Source organism: Mirounga leonina, unplaced genomic scaffold (genome assembly GCF_011800145.1).
Source record: "Mirounga leonina isolate KUSES-001 unplaced genomic scaffold, KU_Mleo_1.0 Mir_151, whole genome shotgun sequence".
NCBI classification, from domain to species: Eukaryota; Metazoa; Chordata; class Mammalia; order Carnivora; family Phocidae; genus Mirounga; species Mirounga leonina.
The window spans coordinates 44938381-44954200 of record NW_023270377.1 but is presented as its reverse complement, the minus strand read 5'-3'; the positions used below and the strand labels follow the sequence as shown (position 1 = coordinate 44954200).

The 15820-nt window shown below is 35.4% G+C and overlaps 1 long non-coding RNA gene across 1 annotated transcript in view; it reads left to right on the top strand.

Annotated features, from left to right (window-relative positions):
• Positions 1 to 6609, top strand: part of LOC118012232 — a 17343-nt gene extending 10734 nt beyond the window's left edge. The window contains exon 3 of the long non-coding RNA XR_004679647.1: positions 6589 to 6609. This is a non-coding gene — a long non-coding RNA (uncharacterized LOC118012232). The remainder of the gene's footprint in view (positions 1 to 6588) is intronic.
• The last annotated feature ends 9211 nt before the right edge of the window (positions 6610 to 15820 follow it).

The following is a 15820-nucleotide window of genomic DNA, read 5'->3' as shown; positions in this document are numbered from 1 at the left end:
TTCCTTCCTTCCTTCCTTCCTTCCTTCCTTCCTTCCTTCCTTCCTTCTTTTATGACAAATCTGAAACAAATGTAACAAAAAATGAACCTGTTTAAAATCTAGAAGATAGCTACTTCAGGTTAATTAAAATATTTTCACTATATTTAAATACTAAATCATATGGCTTTTGTGCTATGAAACACTGTTTATGTTGCTTTGAGTTATTCTAAGCAGCAAGCAAAAATAGATTATTATTGAAAAAAATGTCATACCTGACACCGCTTTTGTCTTTCAAACACTGGATTTGTAATTTCATCTTTAATAAAAAGTATTATCAATGCTCCAAAGAATTAGTTTTTACATTTTATGAAAATATTTTTAAATGAAATCAGACAAAATATATTACCTGATTCTGTCTTTAAATGGAATATATCAATATAAAGAATTAAATATGAACATTGTTCTATTTAAAATCACAATGCATGCTGTTTGCCTGTTCTCAGTTCCTCTTTTCCTTTCCTCCTTCTCTTCTGTGTCAGAGGAAACTACATTTCCTAGAACCCTTTGCCCACTGACCGTAGCTGGTGGGTTAGTATCGGCAAGAGCATGGAAGACAAGATGAACTGAGAATTCAGGGTATTTTATCCCACAATCCCTTTCCATAAGTGTTTACCTTTCCTGGCATCACCAGCTGTAGCTGAGTTTTTGCTGTGGCCATTACCCACCAAACAATCCCATATGGCATGGATTGAGGTCTTGCTCTACTTCAGCTTCTACTAGGCCCACTGCACTCCCTAGTAGGTGGCTCGGGGCTTCTGGGATCCAGCTTTCTTGTTTTGTCCTTCCAGCCTACTGACGATGGCAATTTCTTGTATTCCAAATTCCTGGATTGTCTCATCATCTTTTATTTGGCTTTGCATCTCTACTTTGCACCATTAAGTTGTCTCTGAAATCCAAGAGTGGTTTCTCTTTTCCTGACTTGATTCTGATACCTCAGTATTATCAAAAACAAAAACAAAAAAACCCACGTGTGTTGCTATTATTATAGCCTCTACAAACAAGTATAAAATATATGGACAATGTGAGACAGAACTCTTTCTTTGGGAGTTCTTACTCAATTAAAGGCAGGAAGGAACTTTCCCAGTTCGTTACCTGCACTTATACGTCATATTTATCTGCACTTGTACATCATTGTGAAGTTCATTAATTTTTTTCTTCGCTCATCTAATTCATTCAGCAAAATATTTGATGAACATCATCCTTGTCTGTAAATCATGGTAGGTGCTGAGGGAATAGCAGTGAACAAAACAAAGTTGCCACTTTCAGGGAACTTACAGTGTAAATCTTATGAAATGCTATAAAAAAATGAAGTAAGATAATTCTTATTTGGTTGTAAAATTAATGAAATAAAATGATCAGTAGCTATCTGTTATAGACTAAATGGTTGTGTCCCTTCAAAATTCTTATGTTGAAGTCCTACCCTCCACCCCCCACACACACAATGGCATAGTATTTGGAGATTTGGCCTTTGCAAGATAATTAGGGTTAGATTAGGCCACAAGGATGGTAGTCTCGGGATGGGATTAGTAGACTTATAAGAAGAGGAAGAAAAAAAGACCTCTCTCCCTCTCTCTTTCTCTCCCCCTCTCCCTCTTTATTTGCATGCAAGCACCAGGACAGGGCTATGAGTAAATAGCAAGAAGTTGGTCTGTAAACCAAGAAAAGAGCTCTTATTGGGTACTGAGTGGGATGGCATCTTGATCTTGGACTTCCCAACCATCAGAATTAGAAGAAATAAATTTCTGCTGTTTAAGCCACCCAGTCTATCATATTTTATTATGGCAGCCCAAACAGACTAATAATTCTACCCCACTGGAGTTTAGCAAAAATATGTATATTTTATGAGGATTTCAAATTCAGCCTACCCTTTCCTATTTGGAGTAAAATAGCTAGAATTTTTCATTTTCCATTAAGAAATTCTCATTTAATATAGTATATTTCAGTAGATGACCAAAAAGTTGTTTCACTAAAAGTACAGCTTACATTCCCACATTTGTTGGCTTAAGAGAGAGAGTTCCAGATTCCTCATAAGGATCCCAGGCTTCTGATATCATGACCCAAGTACAACAGCATTCTTGTTCCTTTATTAGAATAACCCTAGTCCATTCATTTAGTAGGTAGCATAAGACCTCAAAGCCAGATACTCAGGTTGATTTAGAGCTGTTAGAGTAAACCAAAAATAATTACATATATTTATCCAAAAAGTTGAATTTTTTTATTCATTGTTTTTGTTTGTCTGTTTTGAGTGTTAATGGGTTTTGTTGTTGTTGTTATATTCTGTGGCATATTGACTATTATGGCCAGGCATACAGACAACTTCACTCAGTTGGATTTTAAACAAAGTTCACATTTTCAGCTTTGAATATAGTCTATTTGATTATTTGTTTATGACACTGTTATTGTGTATTTTTCTCCCTGTATATTCACTTCGTTTTTTGATACTCTTGTGTAAATTTCAAAAGAGAAATACTGTGATAGCTTAGAATAGATATTTGACGAAACATGCATTTTGTTTTAATACCCTGTTGCAATAAAGAAAATTTTTGATGTGGGAATGCTTTAGAGTGCCTCTAAATTTTCAGATTTCATTATATACAATCTGATGAGGGAAAACCCAAAACAATAAAAAAAATAGTCCCTCAAGACATAGTTATTTATTTGCGAAAATACTTTTGGAGTAGTTATGCCCAATGCATTGCTGTGTTCAGTTTATTTTTTCTTCCTCTCTGATATTTTTATGCATTCAATATGTATTTTACTTTCACTTTGCTTTCACCATAGTAGGTACTGGTAGATACAAAAGTGAATCAGACAGAATTACAACCTCAAGAAGTCCTCAATCATGGGAATGGCCAGATATTAAGAAATAATTACAATGTAGTATTATATGTATAAAGATGGCATGTAAAAGGCAAAGTGTTGGTACAGAAATAAATGAAGTTTGCATGCAGGAGGTAAGGAGATGGACGTATATGTCATCACTGAAACCTCCAGAGAAAACATAACTATGATCTTTGTGCTGATCTTGACATAATACTTTACTAGAAAGGGTATAAATATGTGAAGCACCCAAACGACATGTCTGGGCAATTTTCTATTGCTAGACAAAAACAGAGGGAAGGATGATAAGGCGGGAGAAGTTCAAGAAGGAAGGTCTTTGAACTCCTGTACCATCATTACTGTCTTTTTGCATCAGGATTCTTCTGGTTTCAAGCAACAGAAACTCTAAACACATAAGCTCAATATGAAAATGAAATTTATTTTATTTTATGTCTCAGAAATATCCAGAGCTAGCATCAGAAAAAGAATCTGGATACCAGATCTAGGTGACATTTATTAAAGGCAGTATTTAACAATCATAAAATTGCTGGAGATTTGGGGTGCCTGGGTGGCTCAGTCAATTAAGTGTCTGCCTTTGGCTCAGGTCGTGATTCCAGGGTCCTGGGATGGAGCCCAGAGTCGGGCTCCCTGATCAGCAGGGAGCCTGCTTCTCCTTCTGCCTGCCACTCCCCCTGCTTGTGCTCTTTCTCCCTCTCTCTCTCTCACTCAAATAAAATCTTTTTTAAAAATTGCTGGAAATTCAGGGTGATGTGCTAAGACATTTAAGAGGGTTGGTCAGCTGCCCTCTGTGGCTTCCTGTGACCACGGAGAACTTAGAGACAATGAAGATACAATTGCCTCGGCAAGAACACAGTCACTGGTGAGGAAGCCAGGGAGACTGGTGAAGCCATGCTCTCGGAAGAGCCACTAGTCTGATTTCTTACATTATCCTTTGCTGTGTTTATACTCTTTGAGCCTATAGATATAAAATCTAACTTCTGAAAAAGCGGGAGTGTTCATTGAAGTGCTCACTTTCATGATGTGTCAAAGCCAGTACTCTATGGGATTAATTTATTTCTTAAAAAAATTTGGGGTGTCATTCCCAGAAGGACAGCATGTTAGGTAGGCAAAAAACACAAATCCACTCAAAGGCTAACTGCTTGATGTGTATAGGAAACTGTAAATGCCTCAAGGACAGGGAAAACATCCAAAAATTTCTTAATTTTCTAGATCACCCAAGAAAGCTGAGTTAGAATGCATAAAATTGGTAAGAGTTTATTAAGACCAACTAACTTGTTTCTTCCTTTCATGCAGTATTTTTCCCTGAATCCCAAGGACTTATTTCCTATTTTACACATTTTATTACTGACATTTAGAGCCTAAAAAATATGCTAAACCATCTTAATTAGGTAATAACCACTCAGAAGATAGGCTATTTTTTCTATTCTTTTCCACCTCCAGCCTCTACTACAAAGTCATTAATTAATTTAATCATTCATATGTTTATCAAATAGAGAATAATACTATGCATTAGACAATGTGCTAACTACTAGAGATACAAAGATACAAAGATGAACATGACAGTATTCCTTACCACAGATTTCAAATTAACTGTTTTACACTGTTGCTTACTACAAGTTCATCCTAGAGGAAGAGTCAGATTATAACAAATTAATACCCTGCAAACAAAGAAGTACTCATTAGTGTATAAAAAACGAGATCACAGAGAATGAAATAAATGTTATCCTATGATAGATGAAGAAATTCTCAGGGCACCCTCACAGATGAGAAGATTATTTAGACTAAACTCACAGATTCAACGTTTATTAGACTAAGTCATATAATATAAACTGGGTTTATTTTTACTTAAGAAAGGAATAAAAACAATTTATTTCAGTATGTATGTATTGTGGGTCTGCTGATGAAAATTTCTTTTGGATTCTCTTTTTTCTAGAAAAAAAATATTTTTCCTTAAATTTTGGAAGACTTACTGGTAAAGGATATTAGGTTGGGCTTTTTTTTTTTCCCTTGGCGCTATTAAAATGTCATTCCATTTCATGCTGGTTTTCATAATTTCCGTTACAAAGTCATCTGTAAGTCTTTCTTTTGCTCTTTTAAAAGTTATGTGCCATCCTTTTTGAACTAGTTTTAAGACTTGTCTTGGTATTTGGTTTTCATATTAACGTTAATATAATTGTCTAAATGTGCTTTCCTTGCATTTATTCTGAATTAGTTCAACAAGCTTCTCAAAGCAGTTTTAGAAAAGTATCAGCCAGGACACCTGGGTGGCTCAGTCAGTTAAGCCTCTGCCTTCGGCTCAGGTCATGATTCCAGGGTCCTGGGATCGAGTCCCACATCGGGCTCCTTGCTCAGCAAGGAACCTGCTTCTCCCTCTGCCTGCCTCTGTCTGTCTCTCTCTCTGATAAATAAATAAAATCTTTAAAAAAAAAAAAAGTATCAGCCATTATTCCTTCAAACATTGCCTTCTCATTTCTCTCCTAAAGTCCCACTGCTAGTAAATAGTAGAGGTAGAATTTGATCAGCACCAAGAAAAGATGATTTTATTAACTATGTTTTAAACCTCTATGCTACAACATGTATTTTAGCTAAAAATACAAGATGACCTTTTCTATTTCCAACTTTGTTCAAAAGAATCAATTTTGCAAGAATTTTCTCAAATAGGGCGCCTGGGTGGCTCAGTTGGTTAAGCGACTGCCTTCGGCTCAGGTCATGATCCTGGAGTCCCAGGATCGAGTCCCGCATTGGGCTCCCTGCTCGGCAGGGAGTCTGCTTCTCCCTCTGACCCTACCCCCCCCTCATGTGCTCTCTCTCTCATGCTCTCTGTCAAATAAATAAATAAAAATCTTTAAAAAAAGAATTTTCTCAAATAGCATTTTCTTTTCTTTTTTTTTTTTTTAAGATTTTATTTATTTGACAGAGAGAGAGAGCACAAGCAGGTGAAGCAGCAGGCAGAGGGAGGGGGAGAAGAAGGCTCCCCATTGAGTAGAGAGCCCAATGTGGGACTCAATCCCAGGACCCTGGGATTTGACCCAAGTCAAAGGCAGACACTTAACCGACTGAGCCACCCAGGTGCCCCTCAAATAGCATTTTCTACAAATTTGTTATCTTAATGTCTTTTCAAACAAGCCAAGGACTTCAAAGACACAGTCTAATTTGCTGACTTGCCATTTTGTTATATTTAAAATGAGGTTCTTTTTTTCTGGAAACACAATTCAAGCTACCATAAAACATCTGCTAAATGTGTGTGTGTGTGTGTGTGTATTTTCTCAGTTTCTCCACTGCTGGAGATTTCTTAGAACTGGAATTTCCTATTCAAACAGTTTGCTGGCTTTTTTTTTTTTCTTTTGTAGAGAGAGAGTACAAGCCCTGAGCTGGGGGTCAGGTGGAGTGGGGGGGAGGAGTGGCAGAGGGAGAGGGAGAGAGAGAATCTTAAGCAGGCTTCACACCCAGTGAGGAGCCCAACACAGTGCTTCATCTCACCACCCTGATTATGACTTGAGCTGAAATCAAGAGTCGGTTGCTTAACTGACTGAGCCACCCAGGTGTCCCAACAGTTTCCTGACTTTGATGTTAGCATCTTTTCATTTACATATGGAGATTCTACATATTGTTTCTGAAGTTGTTTTTACATTATTTCTGACATCTTTAATAGACAATTTTCCATTTCCTAAGAGGGCATTTTTAAAAAAAGATTTATTCATTTGACAGAGAAAGAGAGCACAAGCAAGGGGAGCGGCTACAGAAGGAGAAGCAAGCTCCCCGCTGAGCAGGGAGCTCGATGCAGGACTCAATCCCAGGACCCTGGAATCATGACCTGAGCTGAAGGCAGATGCCCAACTGACTGAGCCACCCAGGTGACCCTTAAGAGGACATTTCTGAATAGTTCTAAATAGCATTAGTTCTCATGGTTTGATTAAGGCTTATAATAGGCTCAGAGTTTCTATCATATACTGTTCAAGAAAATGATTTTAAATATACAACATTGGGGAAAGATTTTTATTTATACCACAATTTAGGAAATATTATATAATAATATTAATAAAGAACAACTATTTGTCCCAAGAAATATTAAGACCAAGAAGAAAATGAACAAGTGTTGTTAGAGTAGTATTTGAATTAACAAAGAATTTACTAATAATCTCTATGTGCTTTACACTAATATATCTACAAAAAAAAAAACTAATATCCAAAATATTTTCAAATTTTCAGATATCCTTTAAGTAATAATGTCATTTTTCTCAAGGATGTTACATCTTTTTCATGTGTTTAGTCTCACATTTCTTAATTTGGGATTAATTAATCTAACAAGAAAATTTATATTCGAGTTTTTTAAAAAATGTGTTAAATTGAAGCCACAGGGAAACATATAGTAGGAGGAATGAAAACATGAGTTTAAATATTTTGATAATTGCAAATATGTGTTTTCTTATCAAAAACAAAATTGCAATGTTTATTTTCATTTGGAAAAGAGTAAATTATCTTACATTATTATTGTATTGTCTGAATTCCCATTAGCAGTCTCTAATGTTGATGTTTACTTACCTATTTTATCATACATGCAGAATTAGCATATATACCAAGATGTTGGGTATTTAAAGTATAGAGGGCAATTGAAGTAGTAAAATCTTTGTCAAATTATTTATGAAAACAGTTTGTAGCTTTTATCAATTAAAATTGTGTTTTAAGTGGTATTTTTCTAAAGTTAATATATTTATGTACTGATTCTAAACATTATGTTGTGTAATTGAAATTATCTATTTCAGCTGAGAGTGCAATGAATCAAACTTGTCAATTATTTTGAAAACACTGTGGTGTATCATAACACTAGAGACCTTGACCTTAGCTCCAGTGTATCCTGTAATCCCTACAGTGTCAGGAGAATAGTTTAACCAAGGCTGAGATTAGAGACGTTAAATGGGATGTTTTGCTGGCCACTGTGGGTGTAGTCAGAAATCCAAATAATTATATTCAAAGGATTACTAGAGAATTAACAAATATTTAAATACTTTTACTTACTAATCTATTAGTCCAGGTATTGGCAATAAAGAGAGACATCAAATACAGTATGGAAAGTGACAGGTATCCCAGAAGGATCAGAAAAATATGGAACCTGGATATCAACCCCAACCAGTATGAGTTTTGGGTTTTTACTGATAAGGAATAAGAAGTATCTTAGTTCAGAGGAAGCTGGCAAAATACAATTGGGATCTCTATGAAAGGGACATTTAATCCCCATTAAGTGAAAATGTAAAATAATAAAAGAAGAAATATAAAACATAATGAAAGAACAAGAACTATGAACAGAAAAGAACAGATTTTAAAAAAAGTAAAATTCTGAAGTAGAAAGAAAAGAGATGATTAGTTAATTAAAAGAGAATGCTGAATATATAAGAAAGTGTTTAACTAGAAAAAGTCTTATATACAAGCAAAATTAAAAAAAGAGTTCCAGAAAAAGAGAAAAGAGATATAAAGGACAACAAGATGATAAAACTGTTTTTCATGTTATTGACAAATTATTCTAATCCAGACAGGACAATTTTTTTTTAAATAGAGTAAATAAGAGGGAACGAAAAAATAAAAGAGGTATAGAAAGAGAAAAAAGAGAATAAAAAAAAGGAAAAGAGAGAAGTGAAAGACTGAGAAGAGGGGAGTTTCCCTTAAAGATATAAAGACTTACTATGGATCTATAGTAGTTAAAATGGTGTAGAACTGGGGTGCCTCGCTGGCTCAGGCAGTAGAACATGTGACTCTTGGTCTCAGGGTTGTGAGTTCAAGCCCCATGTTGGGCATGGAGCCTACTTAAAAAAAAAAAAAAAAAAAAAGAATACTGTGGTGCTAATGCTTGAGTGGATAAACAGTAGAACAGAACAAAGTATGTGGAAACAGATCCATTAATATGACACTATAGTATATGAGTGATATGGAATTATAAACCAGGGAAGAGATGACTTAATGGTGCTGGGACAATTGGCTATTCACATGAATAAAAATAAAATTAGATCCTCATTTCAGATCAAACACAAAAATTCAGCCCAGGTAGGTCAAAGCATAGGATTTTAGGGCAATTCAAAAGGACTTAATTTGTTTTTTTAATTGCTAAAAAATATAGCATTAATAATTTTTGCTCTATAGCATCATTTTAATCTGTTCTAAAAACTTTAATTCCTTTTCCATTGAAATATATATTTTTTGCATGCTTGCTTTTTTAAAAATATTTTATTTATTTATTTATTTACTTACTTACTTACTTACTTACTTATGTATTTGAGAGAGAGAGAGAGAGAATCTGAAGCAGACTCCACACTGAGTGCAGAGCCCAATGTGGGGCTCGATCCCACAACCATGAGATCATGACCTGAGCTGCAATCAAGAGTTGGATGTTCAACCGACTGAGCCACTCAGGCACCCTTGTTTTTTTGTTGTTGTTATTGTTTTTACTGTGAGCTTGTTCTTTATTAAAAATATACATTATAAAATTGTCCAACTTTAACCCTTAAGTGACATTTCATCTATTATTCAGCATTTAATATATCAACTAAGGGTAGGGAAAGACATTGGTTACAGTTATAAAATCTTTAAAAATCTTTGTTAAATAATTCATTGGTTAATATCTTTGGTTGTGAAAATCCCTCTATTCCTTTAACCACCTAACATCCTAAAACAAGACATCTTCTGAATATATTCTTTAAACACTCTTAAATCTTCATATAAATATCTGCATCTTTGTTCTTCTTTCTCCCTCCCACCACCCTCTCCCCCCAAAGAAATACTCTTTATGGTTTCCTTCTAAGTTTCTGTGCTATTTTCTTTTTTTTTTTTTTTTTAAGATTTATTTATTTATTTGAGAGAGAGAGAGGGTGGGGAGGGGCAGAGGGAGAGGGAAAAAGAATCTCAAGCAGATTCCCTGCTGAACACAGAGCCCAATGCAGGGCTCAATCTCATGGCCCTGAGATCATGACCCGAGCCAAAATCAAGAGTCAGATGCTTAACTGACTGAGCCACCCAGGTGCCCCAAAACTTGTAAGAAACTTTTGACCAGCACCTGGCTAATAGAAACTAATATTTTAAATGATACAAAATAAAGTATTCTGAAAAAAATCCCCCCAAATTTGCAAAAATAATTTACTTTAAGACTTTATTTTTAAGTGTGTATTTAAATATTGTCTCGTTTTAAAGATCTGTGAAAAAAGAATTTTTTCTTACTAGTTTAAATAATAAATTACAATACTCTTAACTAAAATTGTAACCTACCTGCACTTTTAAACATTATTTGAAGTAGATGATGAGACAATATTGTTTCAGTTTTTCATGTGAAAATTCAAGTATTGTGCTAACAGACACACACAAAAAAACTAGATTCCCTCATGATATCCTTTGCTTAAAGAAGAAATTTTAAGTGTTAGTGTCATAAAAACACATTTTGCTTTGCCTAAAGGCATTTAAGTAGTTTCTGATGTTTGGGCATTATGTAAATGATTTTTCTAAATATATTTTGTGCATTTTCATATTTATTTTAACATCAAATTGGATTTCACAATGCCCACTAGGCAACAGAAGTTTTTAAGCTTATAAACTATATCCATTTTGTATTTTATTTCATTCTTCCATCATATAAATTTGACATATACAAACACTTCCTCAAGTACATGTGTGATTTTCTATATTTTCTCGTGTTCCTTCTGTTTCCAGTGACTGTAAAATGTATTTGGAAATGATAAAAAATATTCCACATGCTAAGTTCTGTGCTGCCCTGAATTTAATAAATCCCAAACCAAAAATACTCATATAGATTAAAATTTCTCTATCATTAAAGAGAGTTACATTCAAATAAAGTCCAATGTAAATAAAGATGACTCTTTCTTGCATCTTATAAAATATTAGTTTAAATGTCTTGAATAGGGGCACCTGGGTGGCTTAGTTGGTTAAGCGTCTGCCTTCGGCTCAGGTTATGATCCCAGGGTCCTGGGGTCAAGCCCGGCATCGGGCTCCCTGCTCAGTGGGGAGTCTGCTTCTCCCTCTCCCTCTGCCTGCAGCTCCCCCTGCTTGTGCTCTCTCTCTCTCTGACAAATAAATAAATAAAATCTTTTACAAAAATAAAAAAATAAATAAATGTCTTGAATGTCTTCATCTTAACCTTCCAGATTTACTCTCCATCTTCTTTTTATCCTGTTCTGCTCCTTTTGGGGCTGCATCCAGTTGCTCCGTTGCCTTCAGTTGGGCAATGGGAAGCACCAGCAGATGGGACTGCGGGAGCAAAGTGATACTGGCCCATTTATTCCCCCTGTTCTCTTCCTGCCCAGTTTCCATTTGGCTGTGCCCCTTTACTGAAGGTCACAACTTCTATTAGGCATCTTTTCCATATAATTATCCTCTCTAGATTCTAGTAACTTTCCCTTTCCTTCCTCTTACCTCTTCAGGTCTAGGGGTAGTAAGGGCTTCCCAAAGTATTCCCAAAGTATATGAGGGCAACTCTCTCCCTTTCTTCCTTCTTTCCTTTCTGAAGATTTTATTTTTAAGTAATCTCTACACCCAACGTGGGACTCGAACTCACAACTCCAAGATCAAGAGCTGCATGCTCCATTGACTAAGCCAGCCAGGTGCCCTGAGGGTTACTATTTCTTAAACCTTGCTCACACCCTTATAGTCTCGTTATTAAACTTTTCTCAAATTATCTGGTTTGAATGAGCTATTTGTTTCCTTCCAGGACTCTGACTAATACATACAGTTTCTCATAGAACTTTCTAAAATATTTATATAGGCTAATATTTTTGGTACTCATGGAATCTTTATGTAAACTCAAAAGTCAACACATTGCTAGTTTGTCATACAGTATGTAGTCTGAATTGCCATTAACTATGCATTTCTCTTTACTATCTCATCAACTTCTATTGTATTATCTAGAGTTCACGTTGTTCAGTAATAACTAGAATGTTCCTTTACTGTTTACCTTCCCTCATAAGCATCTTACTCTTACCATTTTCTGAAATTCCTTCACTTGGCTTTATTCCCATGCCTTTAAATTTTCTGAATAGCTGAGCTCAAATATGAACTTAAAATAGTTAAAATAATAACTAAAATAATTAAAAGGTAACTTTAGGAATAGAGTTAAATATGTCCCTAGGATGTGAGGGTGATCTGGCTGTGACATCTGAGACCTCATTTATCACTAAGGTTGATTGAGCTGATCTGGCTGGCTAGGCAGGTGTCCCCTTCCTCCCTCACCACTCCCTCCCGAAGCCATGTGCTGTGTCCAAGAGGATGACCTTCTAGGATAGAGGAGAACCATTCTTTTGTCAAGGGTATAGGAGTAGCTGTCCTTCCTTGCTAGCACTTCTAAATAAGCTTTCAAGGTCCATTTGTAGGAGATTGTAGGGTAGTCAAGCTTCCAAGACTCCAGACACATCCAAATGAGGTGATGCATGAGGCAGTCTGCCTTTCTAAAATAAATAAATAAATAAACAAACAAACAAACAAATAAATAAATAAATAAATAAATCCGTCCCTGGAGGTACCAACGTCATTTTAATTTCCTGTATACTGTCAAAGATTTACTAAGATAAATCAAAGCTGTAAGACCTATGACAGGTACCTTTTCCCAATGCAATAAAGAATTACATCACTCTAAAATTTGTCATTTCTATACCCTCTTGTATTTAGCTGCTCAGATACCCAGTAATATTAAGCTCGATATAAAGGGAACCCAACTCCCTTAATTCATCTCCCTACTTCCAGTTTCACACAGATTCAGTATCTTCTCTAAATGGTCACCGGAGTACATTTTCTAAAACAAAATCATCTTATTCTAAGACTTCGATAGCTCCCATTACAAAGATTTACAAGATAAGTTCGAACCCTCCCTGAATACTCACCAACACACTAAGCTCTTTAAACTGTTCTGTAGTTATCTATTTCAAGCTTCTCAGCCTTTGAACATGACATTCTCTCTCCCAGAAATGCCTTTCTCCATCTTGCCTGCCTGCTGAACACCCAATCACCTTCCAGAACTAAGCTCAAATTGTGACAACATGCCTGGTTTCTAAATTATTAGCACATCCTTCACGCAACACTAAGGACTATATTTTTATTTTAGTGCCTAACCTGCATGTATTTATTATCCTCTGCTGGAGTGTGAGTTCCTTAGGGCAAAGACTGTGCTTATTCACTGTCATTTCTCCTGCACCAGCTCAATGACTGGCATTAGAGGTACTCTGAATGATGTATGAATGATGACGGGGCTCCCGGAGCAGATCTGATCTCCTTCATTCCTGCTTCCTAGCAGTAACCTTACTCTGGTTCTTTGAGCAGACGGCATTTTAAGATTCGAACTAAACTCAGTTATAAGGTGATGCTAGGTGAGGCAGAAGCAATGTTCTGCCTTACAAAAGATTCCCAATTAATAACTGTAAAAATTGTGAGGGAAGAGAAAAATCACTATTAGAACTCTACAGTATAATTGCTGCAGGCAAGATCTTTCAGTGCAGGTTAAAATTATTGGGCAGAAGTCTAGGGAGAAATAGGATATGTGTATAGTCTCAAAGTATCTCTTTCCAAATATGTATTAATCACAAAGAGAAAAATGGTAGCTTTAAAGTAGGAAAACCTGGCAGACATCACCTTAACCAAATTAACATCACCAGTAGGAACTCATGTCAATATCACATGCTTCCAATATGATACAATGAGGAAACTTTACCTCTGTGGTCTCTTTTCCAATAATTCATGACCCCGGTATAACCATGAGAAAGCAACAGACAAACTTAATTTGAGGGACATTCTACAAAATATTCAACCTTCACTCTTCAAAATAGTCAATGTCATGAAGGCTAAGGAAAGACCAAGGAACTGTCACAGATAAGAGGAGACATAAATGTTATGTGGAATTCTGGAACAGAAAAGATACATTGATGGAAAAAACTGACAATATCTGAATAAATTCCATAGATTAGTTAAGAGATAAAAATAAACACATAACTGGAAGTTGGTACGTTTTGACCCCTGGTTTAAACTTCCAGTTATAGGGGCGCCTGGGTGGCTCAGTCGGTTAGGCGTCTGCCTTTGGCTGGTGTCATGATCCCGGGGTCCTGGGATGGAGCCCTGCTCAGTGGGGAGTCTGCTTCTCCCTCTCCCTCTGCCCCTCCTCGCCCTTCCCCACCCTCCACCCGCCCCCCTTTTGTGCTCTTTCTCGCATGCACACTCAGTCTCTCCCAAATAAATAAATAAAATCCTTAGAAGGAAAAAAATATAAACTTTCAGTTATAAAATAATAAATATTGGGGATACAATGTACAGTATGACTGACTATAGTTAATAATACTGTATTGTATATGTGAAAGTTGCTAAGAGTGTAGATCTTGAAAGTTGTGCCATCACAAGTGAGAGAACTTATAACTACATGTGGTGATGGATGTTAATGAGATTTATTTCAGTGATCATTTATCATATATGTCATGTTTGTGCATATCATTATGTTGTACCCCTGAAACTAATATAATGTTGTATCTCAATTATATATAAGTAAAAACACTTAAAAATACATAAATAAAATCCCTCTTTCTCTTGACAAAAAATGCCAGAAATATATTTTACTTCTCCAAAGAAAAATCCACACATCTAGTTTGATTTTTAGCCAAAGCTATTGTTTTCCTTTTATTTTGGCCCACATTGATTCAGTTTCAAGACAAGCCCTCATTAATATATCAAAAGTTTGAATACTTTTACCTGTTTACTTGGACAACCATTATTTGTTTTAAAGTTATTTGCCACACTATGCTAAATAACTAATTTACTAACACTAGTAATTTCGACAACTCTGTTTCAGAAATAAGGAAACTTTTATTAAAGGAGGGGAAGTTACTTGCCCAGGATTCCACAACCGGTAAGTGGAAGAGCACAAATTTGACTTTTATGATTTCATGACTCCAAGTCCATGTTTTAAAACTCTATACTGTGCCTCTTCCTTCAAAAATCAACAGCCCAAAACTCACATTTATAAAAAATATCTGAAACTGAATTCAGTAAATAAAAATTTAAGCCATGACAGCTTTCTCCAAACTTTAAGAACTATCTATGCAATCTATTCACTTACCCTTCATTAATTTCCCCCCCAAACTCATGGCACAGAACAATTTTTAATGAAAATGATTTAATTTTATTAGGTACTTTATTACATTCTTTACTTGTACACTGTATAGATTTTCAAACAGGCATTGTATAGATAGTGGTGTTCATTTAAAAGTCTTTAGCAATTTATTGTTATGTGGAAAATGGATGAGCCTTACCTGCACTATCAGTGTATGTGAAAGATTTGTGTAATTTTGAAATTGCTTCTAGAGGGTTTCATTTTTGAAATTGAACAATGGGCTTATGCAGTCATACCCTTTGAAAACCAGCCAATTTCCATTGAACTGATAGCATTTTATCTGTGTGTATTCTCAGGTTGTTGGGTTAGAGACTGTTGATGCAGAACCAACATGACAAGTCTCTGTTCTAGCAATTCCTGCCATAGATTGCCTTTTGCAGAAGAGTCACTGTTAGAATTATTTTACCCGTGTAATGAAAAAGAGACTCAGTGAGAAAAAGTCTTTTCTTGTTATATATTATGATAGGAGCCAATATCCCCTTTGCATTTTAAAGCATGATGACATTTTCCCAAATCACATTATGTCAGACCCAAGCATATAGGTGCCTTGCCTTGCTCTGCTTTTCTGTCAGGCTCTGTCATCAGGTCTGGGCAAATTCTGATATAGGATTTTGAAGGGAACTTAAGAAAATATTCTAGTGAAAGATAACAAATCATAATTTTCAAATAAAGTTTTCTTTTGCCAGAAAATATTTTTTAGACAACCTAGAATGTATCATTTGTTTCCAATCTTATTGACAAAAAAAATAACATTCTTCTATTTGCAATAAAATTCTGTTTGTTCTATTTTTGTATTTGAAG